This window comes from Amblyraja radiata, chromosome 4, assembly GCF_010909765.2.
Source record: "Amblyraja radiata isolate CabotCenter1 chromosome 4, sAmbRad1.1.pri, whole genome shotgun sequence".
Classification (NCBI taxonomy): Eukaryota; Metazoa; Chordata; class Chondrichthyes; order Rajiformes; family Rajidae; genus Amblyraja; species Amblyraja radiata.
The window spans coordinates 18,785,140-18,806,783 of NC_045959.1; the positions used below are offsets into that span (position 1 = coordinate 18,785,140).

General features: G+C 43.3%; 1 protein-coding gene across 1 annotated transcript in view; it reads right to left on the reverse strand.

The window, feature by feature from the left end:
* The window catches only part of LOC116971868, a 283,701-nt gene that overhangs the window by 22,254 nt on the left and 239,803 nt on the right, over nt 1–21,644 (reverse strand). The gene's annotated exons all lie outside the window — the stretch shown is intronic.

A 21,644-nucleotide genomic window follows, 5' to 3' on the forward strand; every position in this document is an offset into this window, starting at 1 on the left:
CTGAATGGTGTCAGATTAGGAAAAGGGGAGATGCAATGAACCCTGGGTGTGCTTGTACATCAGTCACTGAAAGTAAGCATGCAGGCACAGCAGACAGCGAAGAAAGCTAATGGCATGTTGGCCTTCATTGCAAGAGGATTTGAGTTCATAGAAACATAGAAACATAGAAATTAGGTGCAGGAGTAGGCCATTCGGCCCTTCGAGCCTGCACCGCCATTCAATATGATCATGGCTGATCATCCAACTCAGTATCCCGTACCTGCCTTCTCTCCATACCCTCTGATCCCCTTAGCCACAAGGGCCACATCTAACTCCCTCTTAAATATAGCCAATGAACTGGCCTCGACTACCCTCTGTGGCAGGGAGTTCCAGAGATTCACCACTCTCTGTGTGAAAAAAGTTCTTCTCATCTCGGTTTTAAAGGATTTCCCCCTTATCCTTAAGCTGTGACCCCTTGTCCTTGACTTACCCAACATCGGGAGCAATCTTCCTGCATCTAGCCTGTCCAACCCCTTAAGAATTTTGTAAGTTTCTATAAGATCCCCTCTCAATCTCCTAAATTCTAGAGAGTATAAACCAAGTCTATCCAGTCTTTCTTCATAAGACAGTCCTGACATCCCAGGAATCAGTCTGATGAACCTTCTCTGCACTCCCTCTATGGCAATAATGTCCTTCCTCAGATTTGGAGACCAAAACTGTACGCAATACTCCAGGTGTGGTCTCACCAAGACCCTGTACAACTGCAGTAGAATCTGCAGAAGCAAGTTCAGAAGCAAGGAGGTCTGACTGCAGTTGTACAGGGCCCTGGTGAGACCGCACCTGGAGAATTGTGTGCAATTTTGGTCTCCTAATTTGAGAAAGGATATTATTGCTATTGAGGGAGTGCAGCGTAGGTTCACCAGGTTAATACCCGGGATGGCGAGACTTTAGAAGGATGAGAGGGTATCTTATAGAAACATAAAATATTCTTAAGGGATTGGACAGGCTAGATGCAGGAAAAAAATTGTCGATGTTGGGGGAGTCCAGAAACAGGGATCACAGTTTAAGAATAAGGGATAGGCCATATAGGACTGAGATGAGGATTTGTTTTTTAACCCAGAGAGTTGGGAATCTGTAGAATTTTCTGCCAAAGAAGACAGTGGAGGCCAAATCGCTGGATGTTTTCAAGAGATAGATTTAGCTCTTAGGGCTAAAGGAATCAAGGGATATGGGGAAAAAGCATGAACGGGGTACTGATTTTAGATGATCAGCCACGATCACATTAAATGGCGGTGCTGGCCCGAAGGGCCGAATGGCCTACACCTGCACCTATTTTTCTATGCCAAGAGGTGGGTCATGTCCTAGGATACCCAGCCTCTGACCAGCAGAACCCAGCTGTATGAATATTAATTTATTTAACTTCAAGTAACCCTTGCATCCACTCTCTCTCTTGTTGCTCCCCCACCCTAGTCGTCATACTAGTTATTATCATCTACCCCACAGCCTACAATGGAGCATTGTGGGCTCCACCTTTCCTTGGTCATCATGCTTTTTGCATCTTACATATGTTTGTTCTATGTACCTTCTCATTTTCCTTTACCCACAATCTCAATCTGAAGAAGGGTTTCGACCCAAAATGTCACCTATTCCTTTACTCAAGAGATGCTGCCAGAGTCACACCAGCTTTATGTGTCCATCTTCTAGTTATGTGGCTGGTTCAGTGGCAAATTGCAGCAATTTATTTAAACACATCTTTAATGTTTACGATAGACACGGCATTCACATCCCACCCTTAGGTACATTTAGCTTCCCGTTAACTGTGATCCTGACGTGGAAACTTTGCAGCCTTGCACTCTAGTAATGATCTGAGCAGTGTTTCAATAGCAGAGACATTACTAGATGTGCCTCACAAGTGGAACTGACAACTAACTCCACTATGCTGACAGTAATATCAGGCAATATTTATGTTATGTAAGTATGAATGAAGTCCACAATGAAGAAGAAAAATGCTAAAACATTTCTTGGCTATTGCCTCTGATTACAATGTGTGGAGAATGAAATTGTCACACGCTTCAATGCATGGTACTCCTTTGAAGTTGGAACTTAGACTGCGATACTGCTGAGGCTCTTTAGAAAATCATTATTCAACCTGCTGCCACCAGCAATTCTGGAACTTGCCGCATGAAAAATTCTCCAGATTCTTTTACCTTAAATCTGTTTTCTCTGGTTACTGACTCTTCTACCACTGCAAATAGCGTTTTTTAAATTTTATATCTTTGAAATCTGCTTCAACCTCTAACAAAATGAGTGCTACAGTTAGTAGGGCTGCTGCCTCACAGCACCAGGGACCTGGGTTCAATCCTGACCTGGGGTGTCGTGTGTGTGAAGTTTGCATGTTTTTCCTGTGGCTGTAAGTGTTTGATCAGGGTGTGGCTGGTTGGGATTGCCCAACATCCCAAAGGTGTGTGATTTTTGGTTGGTTAATTGGATTCTGGAAATTGTCCCTGGTGTGTTGTTGACTGGCAGAATCTGGGAATAGTTGATGAGTCTGGTAAGAATAATCAATATAAGATTAGTGTGAATGATCACTTGAGGGTCAATGTGCAGTTGATGAGTCAGAGCCTGTTTCTGTCCTGTATGACGCTAAATTTTCCTTTAACTTTCTCTTGCTGTGGAGAACAAGTCCAGCTCTTTCACCGTCCTACAGAAGTTGTTTGTCCCTTGTAGGATTTATTTGTTTTTCAATAGCAATTGATAAGATGGAGCAGTCTCGTTGAAACAAGGCAGCTGCCATTAGATTAGCTGAAGATTAAAGAATATTCATAGATAGCAACTTTTCACTAACATTGGAACATTTTACAGACTATGAAGTAAAAACTGAAACCCACATAAGATTGATAGGAGCTTAAATATCATGTACTTTAAAAAAGTAGTTTAAAATACATTATTTTAAAAAATATCGATCCATGGGAATTGCAGTCTTTAAATGTATTCCTTTTAGAGTCAGAACATTTGCTGAATAATGGTCTGTGAACTATTAAACATGATCTTTTCACAATATTTTAAGTGAGACAAGTTCATTGTACATTAACTAAAAGTTGTAAATCAGTGCCGACTGTGGAGAAATTCCACCACTAACACAGCACCTCTGTGAATTATTTGTCAAACTACAAACGCAAGTCCTGAAGTTGCTGCTGGTTTCACATGATGTTGATGCTTCACTACATTGAAACTTGCATAAAATTGGCCAAAGAAATCCAAAATATTTATCTGCACTTTCTTCTGAGCAACAACAGCTGCCAATACTTTTGGTCACATGGCTGTTAATTCTCTTCCTAAACTAGAATGGGTTTTCTGGAATTAATTTGGACAAGTTGGCAAGAGCCCACCTAAGGCATAAGATCGAACAGGGTGCATGACCTTTTAAGTGTAAAATTAGGTACCATCTATGGAAATGCATTATGAGCTGATTAAAAACACACTACCCCGGCTTATCACCTGTCAAAATAAATGTTGTCCCATGAATATCTCTGGAAAACACTAAAAAACTGACAAATATACTTTAAATTCTTTTACTTCTGCTTAAATGTACAGCATCTATGAACACTAAAAATAATTAAATTGAATAATTCTGCTACTTTATATGGTCGTTCTCCCTGGTACTCAATCATTTCCATTTCAATGTGTAATTCCTGCTGATGATTTATGTAAAACAGGCAAGTAACACTAACAAAAAATGAGGAAATGCTGGAAAAACTTAGCAAGCGATGTATGTAGAGAGAGAAAATAAAAGAGATTACGAGAATTGGGAAACGTTAAGAAGTTAAGATTTTTTGTCGTAAATTAAGAAGATAAGGGGGGGGGGGGGGGGGGGCTCAGGGGTAGAGAAAAACAGACCAAAAGCTCTGTGGTAGGCCAGAGACCAGGAGAAGTGGTAGTGCTGATGATAATTTGCAGCATAGAGTGATGAGTAGCACAAAGTTCAGCATTCCTGCAGTTGAGGACCTGCCCGAATACTTGGACAAATGCTTCCATACTGGGATATGTACCCAGAGATGTAAGAGTGTTGTCAGTCAAGTTGGAATGGCCATTTCAAGAGAAGAAAATAATTAGCCAAGAGATCCAGGAGAAAGTGAACATTCTTGCTGGGTCAACTTGAAAAATAAAGCACGGGTCTTTTCCAAACGCACTGCTGAATGCAGAGATCTCAGGTTTCCAGAGGGTTAGACAACCAGAGTCCAGCTTTGCTGCAAGTCACCATTGTTCCATCCATCCCATCACTGGGATTAGAAATACTTTCTTTATGTAATAAGCCCACTTTCAGTTGTACTATGCCAACAGCATAACATCTGCTCTCTTAAATATGGCCAAGGCGAACAATCATCCATACATTAGTTCCATGTTATCCTAGTTTTGCATCCTACACACTACAGGCAATTTACAGAAGCCAATTAACGAACAAATCTGCATGTCTTTGGAATGTGGGAGGAAACCAAAGCACCTGGAGAAAACCCAAGCGATCCCGGGGAGAATGTACAAACTCCCTATGGACAGCACCTGTGGTCGGGTCTCTGGCACTATGAGGCAGTAACTCTACTATTGTGCCATTGTGCTGCCTTAAAAAAGAACATTTTCTTTTTTTTTAAATCAGAATTCAAATCTCAGAAAAAGTCTGTCCAAATGTCTTTTAAAAGTCGTAATTGTATCCACTTCAATAGCTTCTCTGGCAACTCATTCCGCATACTACCCAATGAGTGAAAAAGTTGACTCTGAGATCCCTCTTAAATCTCTTCCCTCTCACCTTAAGCCTATGCTCTCTAATTTTAGAATCCTCTACCCATGGAACAAAACTGTGAGCATTCACTTTATCTATCCCCACATGATCTTGTACCCCCAATAGGACATCCCCTCTGTCTCCAATGGGCACTAAAGGTAAAGGTCTCAACCTCTCACTGTAACTCAAGCGCTTAACCTTAGGTAACATCCTGGTAAATCCACTGTGTACTCTTTCCAACTTATTTCCATCCTTCCTATAGTTGGACAACCAAAACTGCACACTGTATACCAACTGTGCTCTCAACAATGACTTGTACAGTTGCATCTTTTCTCCAAAGTACTCAACACCTCTCCCCATGAAGGCAAGCGTGGCTAACACCTTTTCATTAACCCGTACACCTGACTTGTCACTTTCTGGGTAACATGCACCATTTCTCCCAGATTTCTATTCTACAACACTCTCCAGGGCTCAGCCATTTACAGTATTTAAAGTCCTGCCCTGGTTTGACAAAGCAAAATGCAACAACTCACACATATCAGAATTAAATTTATTTTGCCAGGTTATAAGTAAATTCACAAAAGAATAAACTGCCTCTCTAAAACTGGGTGAAATGTTGGGTGTCATTATCTGCTGTGTCACCTCATGGACCCAAAGTGGGAACTTTACCCAGTATTTTTTATCTTTGACACATAAGCAAGCTCTGTGTACTTGGTCAACATTGCAAACTCCATAAAACAACAACGATCCGTTTGAATCTTCTGATTAACTTCCATTCAAAGATTTTGACATGCTGATTTAATAAATCAAATAAATTAAACAATATTGATGAAATGATGGAGCAACCAGTAAGTAATTTAGTAATTCAACATGATCAATTGTATTTAATAAAACATGCTCACAAGTTCTCCAAAATACAGTGTGGTATGGATTTTCTGCACGGCATAATTTTCTAATGACCTTACAGTTAATGAAATATATATTGAGGTTTCCTTTCCATGTCATTGATGTGTATAATTAAAGGGTAAATAATATAGCCACAAATAATTTATACTGTACATATTCTGCCAATCGCTGTGGCTTCCAGCAATTTTGTATCTTATTTAAAAAGGTTATTTGTATTCAAATATTAATATGTTCAATACTCTGAAGCAGGTTTGAGCTCACAGATTTTAAACTATGTGCAGATGATTGGGATACACCAGCCGTACTGGTGTTTCGTGGGCTGCAGGGAAGTTTAGCATTGTTAATCGCCTTGTGCCTTTATGAGATGGGAGATAACTGGTCAATATCCATGGCACTTTACAGCCAATGATGCATATTTTTAAAGAATAGTCGCTGTCGCAACGCACAAAGTTGTTAACTGTACACAACGAGCTGCCACAAGCAGCAGAAACGTGAAATTTATCAGCTGGGTAATATTGAGTGAGGAATAACTCTCCTGCTTTCCTTCCAAATGATGATCCATCCGAACATGTGTAGGAAGAAACTGCAGATGCTGGTTTACTGTGTAGACACAAAATGCTTGGGTAACTCAGTGGGACAGGCAGCATCTCTGGAGAGAAGGAATGTGACATTTCAGGTCGAGACTGAAGAAGGGTCTCAACCTGAAACTATACCCCATCCTTCTCTCCAGAGATGCTGTTTGTCCTGCTGAATGATCTTAAAATCTCCTACTTGGAGAGCAGATCAGGTTCAGTTAATGTCTCCTACAAAGATGGGCATTGGAGGGTCAACCGAGATGTTGGGCACTCTGCTGGGACTTGAGCCCACAAACAATTGTGTTTGGGAGACATGATGGCCACCAACTGAGTCACGGAAAGGTTAGCTTGTGGGAAACATAATAATTTGCTGGGAGATTCAATGAGACAGGGGGTCTGGGCTTGCTGGCTGTCATCCATGGTTCCCAACAGTTCAGCTGGCATTTGGCCATTTAAATGGAAGCGAGTATAGTGCTCTGGTGAGACCACATTTGGAGTATTGTGTACAGTTTTGGTCTCTTAATTTGAGGAAGGACATCCTTGTGATTGAGGCAATGCAGCGTATGTTCACGAGATTGATCCCTGGGATGGCGGGACTGTCATATGAGGAAAGATTGAAAAGACTAAGCTTGGATTCACTGGAGTTTAGAAGGATGAGGGGATATCTTATAGAAACATATATAATTATAAAAGGACTGGACAAGCTAGATGCAGGAAAAATGTTCCCAATGTTGGGCGAGTCCAGAACCAAGGGCCACTGTCTTAGAATAAAGGGGAGGTCATTTAAGACTGAGGTGAGAAAAAACTTTTTCACCCAGAGAGTTGTGAATTTATGGAATTCCCTGCCACAGAGGGCAGTGGAGGCCAAGTCACTGGATGGATTTAAGAGAGAGTTAGATAGAGCTCTCGGGGCTAGTGGAGTCAAGGGATATGGGGAGAAGGCAGGCACGGGTTATTGATACGGGATGATCAGTCATGATCACAATGAATGGCGGTGCTGGCTCGAAGGGCCGAATGGCCTCCTCCTGCACCTATTTTCTATGTTTCTATGTTTCTATGAGTCCAGACCTTTACCTAATCACTGAGTCCAGAACTTATCAATAGAGTTGATGTGCCAAGTCCAATAGTCTGAACTGCCACAGGACTCCCAATGATATTGAGGTATAGATTCTGGGATTCGGCATTAAAACTGACGACACAGGCAATGGCTAAGCAATTTCCTTTAACTATTTTGATACATTTTAATGTTTTTAATTATTTCCATGCACATTTAATTCACTTCCTTTGCTAACTTTTTAAACATGTTAAAAGCTTTTGCAGTTTGGCTGTGTTTCCATGACAACTGACAAGCCACTATGTAAATATACTTCACACTCAGTCTACAAAATGTGGTTCAGTGCAGGTATGGGCCGACGGCATTGCTTCATCCTGGCTCACTCTAGGGCTCCTGGGACTGTGGACCTGTGGATTATTCACCAATACGTATCAGCTTTTAGTCAGCTTTGTGCCTGACGGAAACCAGCACCACTGTGTCGCTAATGTTTTCAACGATTTAAGAAGAAAAATAATAATAATTTTAGTCAGAACTACTCAAAGTAACCAAACTTCACAAGATAGATGCAAAATGCTGGAGTAAACCAGCTCGGGACCCCCGTCTGAAGAAGAGTCTCGACCCGAAATGTCACCCATTCCTTCTCTCCAGAGATGCTGCCTGTCCCACTGAGTTACTCCAGCATTTTGTGTCTATCTTCAGTTTAAACCAGCATCTGCACTTCCTTCCTACACAAACATCACAAGTATTGTTATAGAAATAGCAGCAATGAAGTCTCCTGTGAGGTTATATAAGGCCATGTATAACAGTTGACACCACTCCCGGCATTTCTCTTGCAGCTGATGTGCAGTGAAAAACACATCCATCTACACAATTAAATCTACACAATGATTGGCAAACCAGTTGTTTGGCCAGTGGGAGGAGACGTTTGGGGAGAACCCTGGCAGTGATGTTCCCTGCAGCAGATAGCAGGATGGTCATAATACAGGGTTTTTTAGGTGCCCTGGTGTATCATCCTCTTCTCTGTGCTGAGGTTGTAAATTTGTAATTCTTGTGAGAACTTGTATCAAGTTCGTGTCATCAAATGTGACAGTGAAACCAAGTCAGACTCAACTTGCAGTGAGATAGAGTCAAGGCCACTCATGGCAAAGGCCCAGTCAAGGATGAGAAGTTCTTCAAAGTACTCCTTCCAGCAGGTCTAACTGCCTCTATCCTGAATAACCGTTCCTTTATTCTTGGCTCTCAGCAGACTGCCCCGCTGAGCATATCAAACAAAGATGGTTTTGACATTGCTGAAAAATCCATACAAACTCCTCGTATGTTGCAAAACATACTTGGCTAATAAAGTAAGTATGAGTATATCATAGTTGTCAGTGTGTTGAGATCTTCTTGCATTCCTTCTACCTTCCAAATGTTCTGTGCGCCGTGGGTTTTCTGTTGGTCTTGGCCTCATGTGAGAGTAGAATTGGCTCTTGAGGCGTGATTACATTTCCAATCCAAAAACCTTATGTTTTTAGGTCAAGGAAAGCTCCAGGCAGGAGGTGTGGAGCCGTGCAAGAGCAGACCCAGTGGCCCGCTGAGATCAAGGATGGACCCGGCAGCCGACGAGAACATCCAGTGGCCTGCCAAGAACAAGGATGGACGTGATGACTGACGAGATCAAGGACGGATCCGGCAGCCAACGAGAACAAAGACTCAGCAGCCACCGAGATAAAAACTGCATGCCGCTAGCGGGCAGCTTGGAAGCCCCGAAGACCGGAGAGTCGAGGAGGGAGCCATTGGTGACTATGGTCACGAGTGGGCCAGTTGGACCGGAACCGGAGTATTGTCCCCAGCGCCTTCGAAGACGTGCCCCTGGTGACGAGGCGGTCTGGTGAGGAGAGGTATGTCGGGTCACGGGCTTGCAGCAGCCTGAAGCTTACCTGGGCTTATCTGAATCGGGGGCACTCCAGTTAGTATTCCAGCATGTGGACAAACTTTGGACATTTTCTTTTTATTTGTAAACAGCGCCAAAATATGGCGAGTGTGCATTTGTGGGTTGTGCAAAATAATTTGACTGTGTTGTGCATACATGACAATAAAGAACCATTGAACCACTGAATTATCTCCTGGTCATTCTTGTCATACCAATCTTGGTATTTTCAGGTTGTGAAATAAATAGTTTCCTTGCAGTTAATTACAGTTGACATCAGGGCAAGCCATCGTCTGTTGCGATCTGCATCTCTAATAGTTTTGGGGTTCTAGGGCTGTCTAAGAAGAGGTTTTTCTGCAGGGTTTTTGCGCCCTTCAACATTGATTTTACTTCGGAGTCACGTGAGTGACTACGTGAAGAACCCCGCCAGGACGCCCCGTAGCGACAATTTAAACCAGGACCTGCAGGTAAGAGCTGCGGTCTTTTTGTGTTTTCCCATGCTGATTACAGGTGGAGAAACCAACGGGCCGCGACAAAGCTGGTGGGCTAGCAGCGGCCAGCGGCACTTGAATCACCTATAATGGAATCAGCTGTGCCCGATGTCGCCTCCGTACCGGCCAGATCCACTCCGCGGCCGGGCGGTAAGGCAAGACAAAAAACCATCAAAGTCGTGGACTCAGAGGAGTCCGACTTTGAGCAGCCGCGGGCGGCCAGCGACCGTGAGCGCTGGAGCCGGATGGAGCGGTGTGTGGAGCATTTGCTCCAACGTGACAGGCTCCGGGAGATGGAGTCGAGTCACTGTGGGCTCTATGTAAAACCCACAGCAGCATCTCTTGTAGGGCTGCACAGTGCTTCTCCCTCGTCAGAGGGGAGCACTGGGGGTCAGTTCTGGGCTGATCCTGAAGAGGGGTTTGCAGAAGAGAAATCAAGTGTGCAGGGGGTGCAGGAACGTGAAAATCTACTGGACATGGTGTCCAACCTCATACAGCCAGACCAGACTGGCCAAAACCTGGAGGACACCTGACACCGGGTAACTGTATATCCCGGAATGTTTCCTGTAGTAAATAATTGTATATGAAAACTCCTAAACAGCGGGGATAACAGCTTTCACCCGCACAGTGGATGAGAAGGACATGTCGCAGGACCAACAGGATGCACTGGCACTGCTTTGCAACACACGGCCATAGACAGCACCCTTATGCACCCACCAGTAGAACAAGACCGACTGGTGAAAGCCCGAAGGTCCGGTACACCAAACATGAGTCTTTCTTAGGCCCTGGCCCAGACCGGCCTTCTTGGAAGATACGCAAACCTCCAACACCAACCCAACCACAAACCCAGACACCGACGCCTCAACATCAACGAAGGATTTACAAAAAGAAGTAAACCTGCCACTGGTAACTATGGAGGTAGGTGGGTCTGGTTCCCTACAAATTGCAGGGAGCATGGAGGTTGGGGGGGGGAGATTACTCTCCTTTCTGGATGCATGGAGTATGTTAACTACCGATACTTATATTTAAGCAGTATCCAGGGATATACAATAGAATTATACACAAGTACAGCCCTCCAGTTCAACATATACCGAACCGAATGTTCGTACTTTCCAGTAAAGAAAAATCAGAAGCGCAGGCTGAACTGGAGCGGCTTTACGCAAAAGGGGTAATTGAAAGATCCCAACACGAACCGCTAGAATTCGTGTCCAATATCTTTACCAAAATCAAAAAAGATAGTGGTTGTCGCATCATCGTAGATCTGACCAAATTGAATACATTTGTACAATATATTCATTTTAAAATGGAAACCTTTGTTACTGCTAAACAATTGATTTCCAAAGGTTACTTCATGGCTAGCATCGATTAAGAAATGCTTACTATTCAGTGCCTATACGAGGTGACCACAGATGTTACTTAAAATTCAACTGGATGGGACAGCGTTGGCAATATAGAGCGCTGCCAAATGGATTAACATCAGCCCCCAGGCTGTTCACTAAAATTTTGAAACCAGCCCTAGCGTTTCTACGGAAAAGAAAACACATGGTCATGGCATATCTAGATGACATACTTATTGTGGGCAAAACTTTGGAATTGGCCAAACAAACTGTAACAGCCACAAAACAGTTATTTGAAAAACTGGGGTTTATTATCCATCCAGTTAAATCTAAATTAACGCCTTCCACTACTATGGACTATTTGGGGTTCACCATTGACTCAGTTCACATGTCAGTGACTTTGCCAAAGGGAAAGGCTATAGACTTAATAGAGGCTTGCAATAACCTCATTGACATCAGTAACCGTCCATCAGATTGGTAGCAAAAGTAATTGGCAAAATGGTGGCTGCTTTTCCAGCCACACAATTTGGACCTTTACATTATCAAAATTTACAGAGAGCAAAAATACAAGCACTCAAAATCAATGCTGGTCATTTTGACAGACCAATGAAGCTATCAATCAAAGCTATAATGGAACTAAAATGGTGGATAGATAACATTTGGCTTTGTTTCAATCCAATCATTATCAGCAACCCTTCTATGGTGCTACAAACTTATGCCAGTGCACTTGGTTGGGGTGCCACCAATTCCATCTCCAGCTGTGGAGGTAGATGGACTGCTCAGGAGGCATCATTATTACTAACACTGGGCATAAACTACCTGGAAATGTTGGGTGCATTCTATGGCCTAAAGTCATATTGTACTGGGTCATATCACCAGCATGTTAGACTACAGATTGACAATACCACCGTGGTAGCATATATCAACCACATGGGTGGAAACAAATCAACATCATGTGACAATCTGGCTAATACAATTTGGCAGTGGTGTATCCAGAGAGATATTTGGATATCAGCTACTTACTTACCAGGTAAACTAAATTTAGTGGCAGACACCAGGACACGCAAATTTAATGAAAACACCGAATGGATGTTGAATAAAAAGTGTTTGCTGATATTACAGCACGATATGGAACACCAGATATCGATCTATTCGCATCCAGGCTTAATCACCAGATATCAAATTATGTTTCATGGGAACCAGACCCTGGGGCAGTGGTGACAGATGCATTTTCGCTGCATTGGGGGGAAATTGTTTATTTATGCATTCCCTCCTTTCTGCCTCATCAGTCGGGTATTAAGGAAAATACAGCAGGACTCTGCATCTGGTATTTTGGTAGTACCCGATTGGCCTACTCAACCATGGTTCCCAGTGATAATGAACATGGTATTAGAACCATGTATCACCATCCCGAATAGACCAGACTTGTTGGTTCATCCCGTAACAAGGGATAGCCACCCATGCCTTAACTATTTGAATTTATTAATTTGTAGAGTTTAAAAATACCTCTACTACAGCTGGGACTGACGGACCGAACAGTGAACATGATTTCGGCGGGCCACAGACAGTCCACCAAGAAACAGTATCTGGTCTATATCAGGAAGTGGGAGATGTATTGTAACAAAAACAGCATCACCTACAGAGATATGAACATCCCGTCTGTTCTGGAATACCTGGCAGGCCTCCATTATGATGAGGGGCTCAGTTATAGTGCCATCAACTGCGCCAGAAGTGCCTTATTGACTTATCTATGGCAAGGAACAGAACATAGAAACATAGAAACATAGAAATTAGGTGCAGGAGTAGGCCATTCGGCCCTTCGAGCCTGCACCGCCATTCAATATGATCATGGCTGATCATCCAACTCAGTATCCCGTACCTGCCTTCTCTCCATACCCTCTGATCCCCTTAGCCACAAGGGCCACATCTAACTCCCTCTTAAATATAGCCAATGAACTGGCCTCGACTACCCTCTGTGGCAGGGAGTTCCAGAGATTCACCACTCTCTGTGTGAAAAAAGTTCTTCTCATCTCGGTTTTAAAGGATTTCCCCCTTATCCTTAAGCTGTGACCCCTTGTCCTGGACTTCCCCAACATCGGGAGCAATCTTCCTGCATCTAGCCTGTCCAACCCCTTAAGAATTTTGTAAGTTTCTATAAGATCCCCTCTCAATCTCCTAAATTCTAGAGAGTATAAACCAAGTCTATCCAGTCTTTCTTCATAAGACAGTCCTGACATCCCAGGAATCAGTCTGGTGAACCTTCTCTGCACTCCCTCTATGGCAATAATGTCCTTCCTCAGATTTGGAGACCAAAACTGTACGCAATACTCCAGGTGTGGTCTCACCAAGACCCTGTACAACTGCAGTAGAACCTCCCTGCTCCTATACTCAAATCCTTTTGCTATGAAAGCTAACATGCCATTCGCTTTCTTCACTGCCTGCTGCACCTGCATGCCCACTTTCAATGACTGGTGACACCCAGGTCTCGCTGCATCTCCCCTTTTCCTAGTCGGCCACCATTTAGATAATAGTCTGCCCCCCTGTTTTTGCCACCAAAATGGATAACCTCACATTTATCCACATTATACTGCATCTGCCAAACATTTGCCCACTCACCCAGCCTATCCAAGTCACCTTGCAGTCTCCTAGCATCCTCCCCCCAGCTAACACTGCCCCCCAGAACGTCACTCTGTTGGAACTCACCCACTGGTAACAAAACTTATGAGAGGAATTTTTAATACCAATCCCCCAAGAACCAGGTACTCCCAAATATGGGATGTGAGTATTGTCCTGAAGATGCTCAGGAATTGGTCTCCAGCAACAGCTCTGTCCCTACATAGACTGACATTAAAAACAGTCATGCTAATGGCTTTGGTCACGGCACAAAGGGTACAGTCATTACATAAATTAAGACTGGACAACATGACTTCTTCATCTGAAAACATTACGTTTCATATTTATGAATTAGTGAAACAGAACAGACAGGGATCAGCGGGCCTCAATATCGAATTTAGGTCTTACCTAACACATGATCGTCTCTGTATAGTAAAACATTTGTCGTTATATATGGAGAAAACGAAAATCATCAGAGGCAATGAGAAGGCACTTTTAGTCAGCCATAAGCAACCATACAAAAAAGTATCGGTCCAGACCATCTCAAGATGGCTGAAACAGGTTCTAACACAGGCTGGGGTGGATATTAATATTTTAAATCTCATTCCACCAGGGCTGCAGCTACATCGGCAGCTATGCAGTTGGATGTACCAATGGACCAAATCCTCAAGGCAGCAGGATGGTCAGGGGAAAAAACATTCCAACTATTTTATCATAAACCAGTCATTAAACCTGGAACATTTGCAGAAACAATTTAAGTTCTGTAATTTAATTACCCCATAAATAGGGGCTATAATTTGTGTTAATCAATTCATGAATTTCAATGTCGGATTCATGTCTAAAATATGTTGACACAATTCCTCCTACAGTCATTAAGGCAGATGTGATGCATGGACTCTTTCCACGGCATGAAATCACAGAGCTTTGAAATCTTCACGTAGTCACTCACGTGACTCCGAAGTAAAATAGTAAGATTAAACGAGAACTTACCAGTTCGAAGTTTGATCATTATTTTATGAGGAGTACGTTGAGGGAATACGTGCCCTCCGCTCCCACCCATGATCATATACTCAACTGGTATTCCTTTCTCTAATCTTACTATGTTTAAGTCATTACAGTTATCTGTGATTTCACACCGCTGCTTTGAAGAATGACACGCATGCGTCCTGGCGGGGTTCTTCACGTATTCTCTCAACGTACTCCTCATAAAATAATGATCAAACTTCGAACTGGTAAGTTCTCGTTTAATCTTACTATTTACTTCTGGTAGCATTTCTGTTGCTGCTGTTGTTTTGGGGCAGATTGATAGATAGATAGATAGAATTTATTTGCCACACAACCAGGGTCGGTGGAATTTGGGTTGTCTGCAGCGGTACAATAATAAAGAACACACAACCACAATAAAAATGTAACACAAACATCCACCACAGCATTCATCACTGTGGTGGAAGGCACAACATTTGGCCAGTCCTCCTCCATTTCCCCCCCGTGGACAGGACCAGAGTCCAGAGTCAGTCCAGGATCGGCTCTTCCTCACCGGAGACCGCGGCTTTAAGTTGGTGTAGGCCGCAGGCCGACGGTCGAGATTTAAAGTCTCCGCCGCAGCCAGAAGCACCGTGGACTGCAGGGCCGGCGGTCGAAGCTCCCCTCCAGGGGTGATGTTAAGTTCACGCCGGGCCCGCGGTAGAAGTTGGCCGCGGGCCGGCAGTGGTGGCTTTTTCTACCCCCCCTGGGTCCCCCACGAGGGATCCCGGGCTGTAGACGCCGCACCAGCTGGACCACTGCAGACCGCGACTTCAGGCTGCCGGCTGCCCCGGGCCAGCGAAACGGAGCGCTCCCCTCCAGCGAGCCCCAACGAGGGCTAACCCGCTCCACGACGAGAGTCTACGCTGCGCCCGCCGCTGAAGCCCCGGGCGCGTCTCCGGGAAAGGCCGCGCCGATCCTTGATGTTAGGCCACGGGGGAGGCGACCTGGAAAAAGTCGCCTCTTCATGGAGGAGGCGACCGAGGCAGTTTCCCCCTTACCCCCCCACACCACCCCCCACACAGCACACACCGAGAAACATCAAACACATACTTTAAAACATACTAAAAAAATAAAAAAAGTTGAAAAAACTAACGCGCTGCTGACATGGCTGCTGCCAGAGCAGCGCCCCCTACAGGCAGGTACATGGAGATGGAGATACAGAGCTGGTTCAGCAATGGTCAGCCATAGACATTGCAATTTGATATGGCACGGGTGAAGTAGACTGGAAATATTGCCATCAAGTCATATGTTTGCTCTCTCGTGACACAGGGTGTTGGTTATGACAAGATGATATCCTAAACATTTTGGGATATCAGTTTCCTTACTCCCTCCTTCCTTCTTCAGTTTGGTTGCCCTCAGAAAAATCTGCCTCCATCTTCCACCTGCTGTATGATGGCATGCATAAGATGATCTTTACCAATGAGTACACACTAGGCTCAAACTCAGTGCAGATTGATGCCAACAAGGCTGCGTCATCGCAGCAACACTTCGCTTCTTGCAACAAGATTGCACCACAACTCCAACGTGCTTCCCTCTGGAATGAAGTTACTCTACAGAAAGCTAACCCACTGTTGCTCTGAGGTCACTGTGAACTCGTCATCCAGCTGCAGTCTGCAGATTGTGCTTGAATATGCAGTACGGTGGCGCAGCGGTAGATTTACTGCCTTACAATGCCAGAGACCTGGGTTTGATCCTGACTGCGGGTGCAGTTTGTATGGAGTTTGTACGTTCTCCCTGTGACTTGCGTGGGTTTTTTCCGGGTGCTCCAGTTTCCTCCCACACTCCCAAGACGTACAGATTTGGAGGCTGATTGGCTTGGTAAAATTGTAGATTGTTCCTTGTGTGTGTAGGATAGTGCTGGTGTGCGGAGATTGTTGGCCGCGCAGACTCGGTGGACCGAAGGGCCTGTTTTTGAGCTGTACTAAAGTACTCCAAGATTAAACTCCAAATCATTATCTACTTGTTTACTGAAGTCTTCGAGAGAATGTATCTTACAATTAGCAAAATAACAGTTCTCTTTCAGCTGTACAACATTGCCTTTTGACAAAAAGAAATAGGGTAATTGGTCACTATAAATTACCCCTAGTTTGTTGGTGAATGACGTCATTTTGGGCAAGTTGATGGGAATGTGGGAAAATACGAAACGGGATTAATACGGGATTGGTGTAAATGGTTTGTAGATGGTCAGTGCAGGCTCATTGGTCAAATGGGCTAGTCTCCTTGCTGCACCTTTCTGTGACTCAATGCCAAGACCCTGTAAAATGATGGACTAGCCCCCTAATCTCAGGAGCCACCGCTCAGTGAAGACTGACACAGATGATGATATTCACCATTACCTGCAGTGCTCCAGGATTTTATTTGAGGCGTAATGTCAGAGTTACATAGCATAGAAACCAGTTAATTGGCCCACTATGTCATGCCTATCAATACCAATCCCACTTGCCTTCATTAATTCCATATCCTTCTATACCTTGCTCATTCAGGTAGCTGTCCAGATGTCCCAACTGATCATCCAACTCAGTATCCTGTAGCTGCCTTCTCTCCATACCCCCTGATCCCTTTAGCCACAAGGGCCACATCTAACTACCTCTTAAATATAGCCAATGAACTGGCCTCAATGACATTATGTGGCAGAGAATTCCACAGATTCACCACTCTCTGTGTGGAAAATGTTTTTCTCATCTCAGTCCTAAAAGATTTTCCCTTTATCCTTAAACTGTGACCCCTTGTTCTGGACTTCCCCAACATCGGGAACAATCTTCCTGCATCTAACCTGTCCAACCCCTTAAGAATTTTGAAACTTTCTATAAGATCCCCCCTCAATCTTCTAAGATCCCCACCTACCCATGGAATTGCAGGCCCCTGACCACTCAAAATAAAGAAGGGACATTCTGAATGTAATTCAGAACTTCACGAAGCCTACAGAAGTCCAACATAAATGGCGGAGTGTCACATTACCCCAACCACCCACCTGTGCGTCCCATCCAGCACCTTATACTCCGTCTGTTGTAGACTCTGCAAGGCCCACAATGGCTTCATCAGCCATCTGAGAACCATCCGAGTGCCAGTAACACATGGTCAAATCAAGAGATTGCCTATGACAAGACCGGCACTAAACAAAAGTATATACATTTGCAACAACCAGAAAATACGGACAATAAAATTGTGATAATAAAACTATCTGAAATGTGTGGAAGCCACCATCTGTTTAAAGGGTTCAAACACACAGAGAAAATAGCCATTAGAAGGATAACAGCTCTTCCACCATAACCATCGCATCTAATGTTGTTGTTAAATCATTCCAGCTAGGTTTTTGCTGATGACAAACGTGTTCAGACAAGCAATGCTATTTCCATGTCAGACAAACTTTTTTTTTTAGTGGGAAGACATGAGAGAAAGAGGTTGGCAGAAACAGGTGTTGCTTGTTGAAAGTTAAAACATGCCTAAATTATTCCAAAGCAAACCACATCAATTTATTTTCAAAGCGTTTTCAAATAGGTGTTTGAGCAAAGTCATTTACTGTTCTTCAGTTGTGGTAGAGTAGTAGTTAAGGGGCTGTCCCACTGGGGCGACCTAATTGGCGAGTTTAGAAGAGTCTAGGAGAGTTTGAAAAAATGTCATGTTGAAGACCTGCTTCGACATCCTTCGACCATGTTGAAGAGTAGCTTTGACTAGCTTCGGGAAAATTGGACACCGAATAGTGGAGAGTGAAGGCGACCTCCTTCGATCTCTTTTCGACCTCCCTTCGACTATGTTGAAGACTATCTACGACTACCTTCGACTACCCTCAATTACCTACGAATAACATGCCGACCTACTACGACCTACTTCGACTAAACCTACGAGTAAAAAAAGTATCGATTTTTTCCATGGCGACCTTTTTTTACTCGCGGGCATCTTTCAACATGTTGAAAAATACGCCGCGACCTAGCTGAGGCCTCGAGTACACGGGGGCTACTCTCGAGCATGAAGGAGAGTTACAAAGACCTCCTAGGACCTCGTGTCGACCATGCTGCGAGTATGAGTCGAGGGCAAACTCGCCAGAACTCACAGATTAGGTCGCCGCAGTGGGCGGCGTGACAAAGTTAGGTTTTGGTTATACCATATTCAGGTTTTTCAGCTGGAACCCCAAACTGAAGTTGGTGATTTGGTTTCAAGGCCACATGTTGAGAACAGGTAGGAGCAAATGATAATATTTTGCGCAGATATGGCAAAGTGCAAAATTCATCACCATCATATAAATTAAGAGCTTGATGATCTGTGTTGTGTTTATTGGTTATGGTGGTGAAGTAGTTAAGTTCCAAGAAATAGTTAAGTCTCAGAGGCTGTGACTAATGTTTTGAAAATATGAATACAAATCCATCACGTTAAGTGAAGAATTTAAATTTAATTAATGAGAAAAATAAAAACCTGCAATAAAAAGCTAGTATTCGCAACAGTGACCATAAAACTATTAGATTGCCATAAAAACTAATATCCATATTTTGGGTCATATAACTACCCTCTGAAATATCCAAGCAAATCTTTCAGTTCAAGTGTAGTTACAACCAATATCATGTTAATTAAATAAATACAGAATTATGGATAGTTATTTATATTTTAGTTTAGAAATACAGCGCAGAAACAGGCCCTTCAGCCCACCGAGTCTGCGACAACCTGCGATCCAAGTGCACTAGTACTATTCTACACACTAGGGACAATTTATGTATTTTACCAAAGCCAATGAACCTACAAATCTGTGTGACTTTGGTGTGTGAGAGGAAACCAGGGTACCCGGGAAAAACCAACATGGTCACAGGGGTAACGTACAAACTCAATACAGACAACACCCATGGTCAGGATGGAACCCGGGTTTCTGGCGCTCCAAGGCAGTAACTCTACCGCAGAGCCACTGTGTTATCCCACATAGGCCATCGTAAATTAAGGTGAGAGTACTGTATGTTGAATTGTTATTTTGCATCAGTTTCGACCATTGATGAGAATGGTGGGCTTCAGGCCTGCAGAAATGTTAAATTATGATTGGGACTCAGATGGATGAATGCAAGTAAAGGAATATCACTGCCAGCTAAAGGTGTCAGCCATCCAGGCTGAAGGTGAGAGGAAATGTCTTCATTAACTTTGTGAATGCTTGAAGGTTTACCCCATGGATATCTTCAAAACTGTGATCAAATGAATCTATATTCATTTGAGATTTTTTCCAATCTTCTCGGGTCAAGGTAATGCTGAGCAAAGTTATGCAAACGGACTTTACAATTAATTCAACTTAGCTCCTGCATCATTCTTGCAACACGTGTTGTGTAATCAAGTCCCTTTGTTGAAACTGGGAAACTGTACACAGTTGACGTTGTTCCATGCACATCTTCCTGTGACACGATCCAGCTATTATTCCAGACAACAAAGGTCAGATAAAGTGTAGGAAGGCACTGCACATGCTGGTAGAAACTAAATGCTGGAGTAACTCAGCAGGACAGACAGCATCTCTGGAGAGAAGGAATGGGTGACATTTTGGGTCGAGACCCTTCTTCAGACTCAATATTCACCCTTATTCAGATAATAATGTACCAGCCTTTAATGGACTGTAAACAATTCCCGGTGACTAAGTATGAAGTGTCCATTAACCTCAACCTTTTCAGTAAAATAAAGCAATTGGTCTCCACTGGGCTACAATAAAAGGAACAAATCCTGTTGGCCTGTCGAATTATGACATTTCAGGAACAGTCTACTTTCATCTACTTTCCACTTCTCGAGTAAATGAACTTTCAAGAATTCAAGCAAATATTTCTATTTCTTTATGGGAGAGTACTGAACGCTGAGATCCTTACTATCAGCTACTGAATGCAGCATCCACATGCTCTTTCAGGTGGTCATGATATTCAAGTATATGTGGAAGGCCTCCTCAGAAAAGGTGAATCATTAGTTTGAGAGAGGGAGAGGGAGAGGGAGAGAGGGAGAGAGGGAGAATAATTAATAAGATCCCAGAAAGGACTATACAATAAGGAAGTGAGGCTGGAGTGGGGGAAGGGGTAGGAGGTGAACGTTTCATTATAGGGAGAGAGAAGGAGAGAGGAGGGAGGGTGTGTCTAAGCCAATGGGCAAATGAAGAGAGGAAGATAAATCTGGAATGAGGGATGTTTAACGTGTTCATGATTAAATGCTTGGACTCCCTCCTTTGTGCATTAGGGAAATCCTAACCTTGTTGGTCCAGGACACCCATCTAGTTTGAACCACTAGCTTGCCACACAGAGATTTTTTCTCAATTAGAGAGATAAAATCTGTCGCAATTTATTATTTATCTTCAAACTTCCTTCCACTGTAATTACTGTATCCCTTATTGCTGGGGAGGGAACTTTTAGCATAACAAACAATGCCGTCTCATAACCTTAATTAGAAATAAGCTCTTCAGTACACAGTACAAGACTTGAACTTGATTTTCAAAGAATTTGAGGTTAGAATCATTGCTTTGAAGAAAATTCGAAAACTTTTTTTTGCAGGATTTAATTTTACCTAAAACATATTGGCAATAGCAAAAAAATCAGTTTCAAACCATTATAGTTGACAAGATCATTTCAATCCACTGTCATTTGAGATGTTTTTGTCCAAATAAAGGAATAATAAATATATATGGAAAGAGTTCTGCTTGATTTTCAGCTGAGAATTTTTTTTTCATTTTGAATATACCTTCAGGTAGATGGAAATGTATCTCCTTCCAGTGGAAACAAGGTTAATCGGGTATAGATTTAAATGGACAGTTCTTCCTGGATCTGGACTGCTGCCCAGATTCCTCATCCATGGATCCTTCATGCCAAGCCATTGTACATATATTTTCTTGGTCTCCTCCCACACTCTAAAGACGTACAGGTTTGTATGTTAATTGGCATAGACTCGGTTGTTCGAAGGGCCTGTTTCCACGTTGTATCTCTACAGTCTAATTTAAAATAAAGTCTAAAGTGGGATACTGTCCAGTTGGCTGGATGCGTACG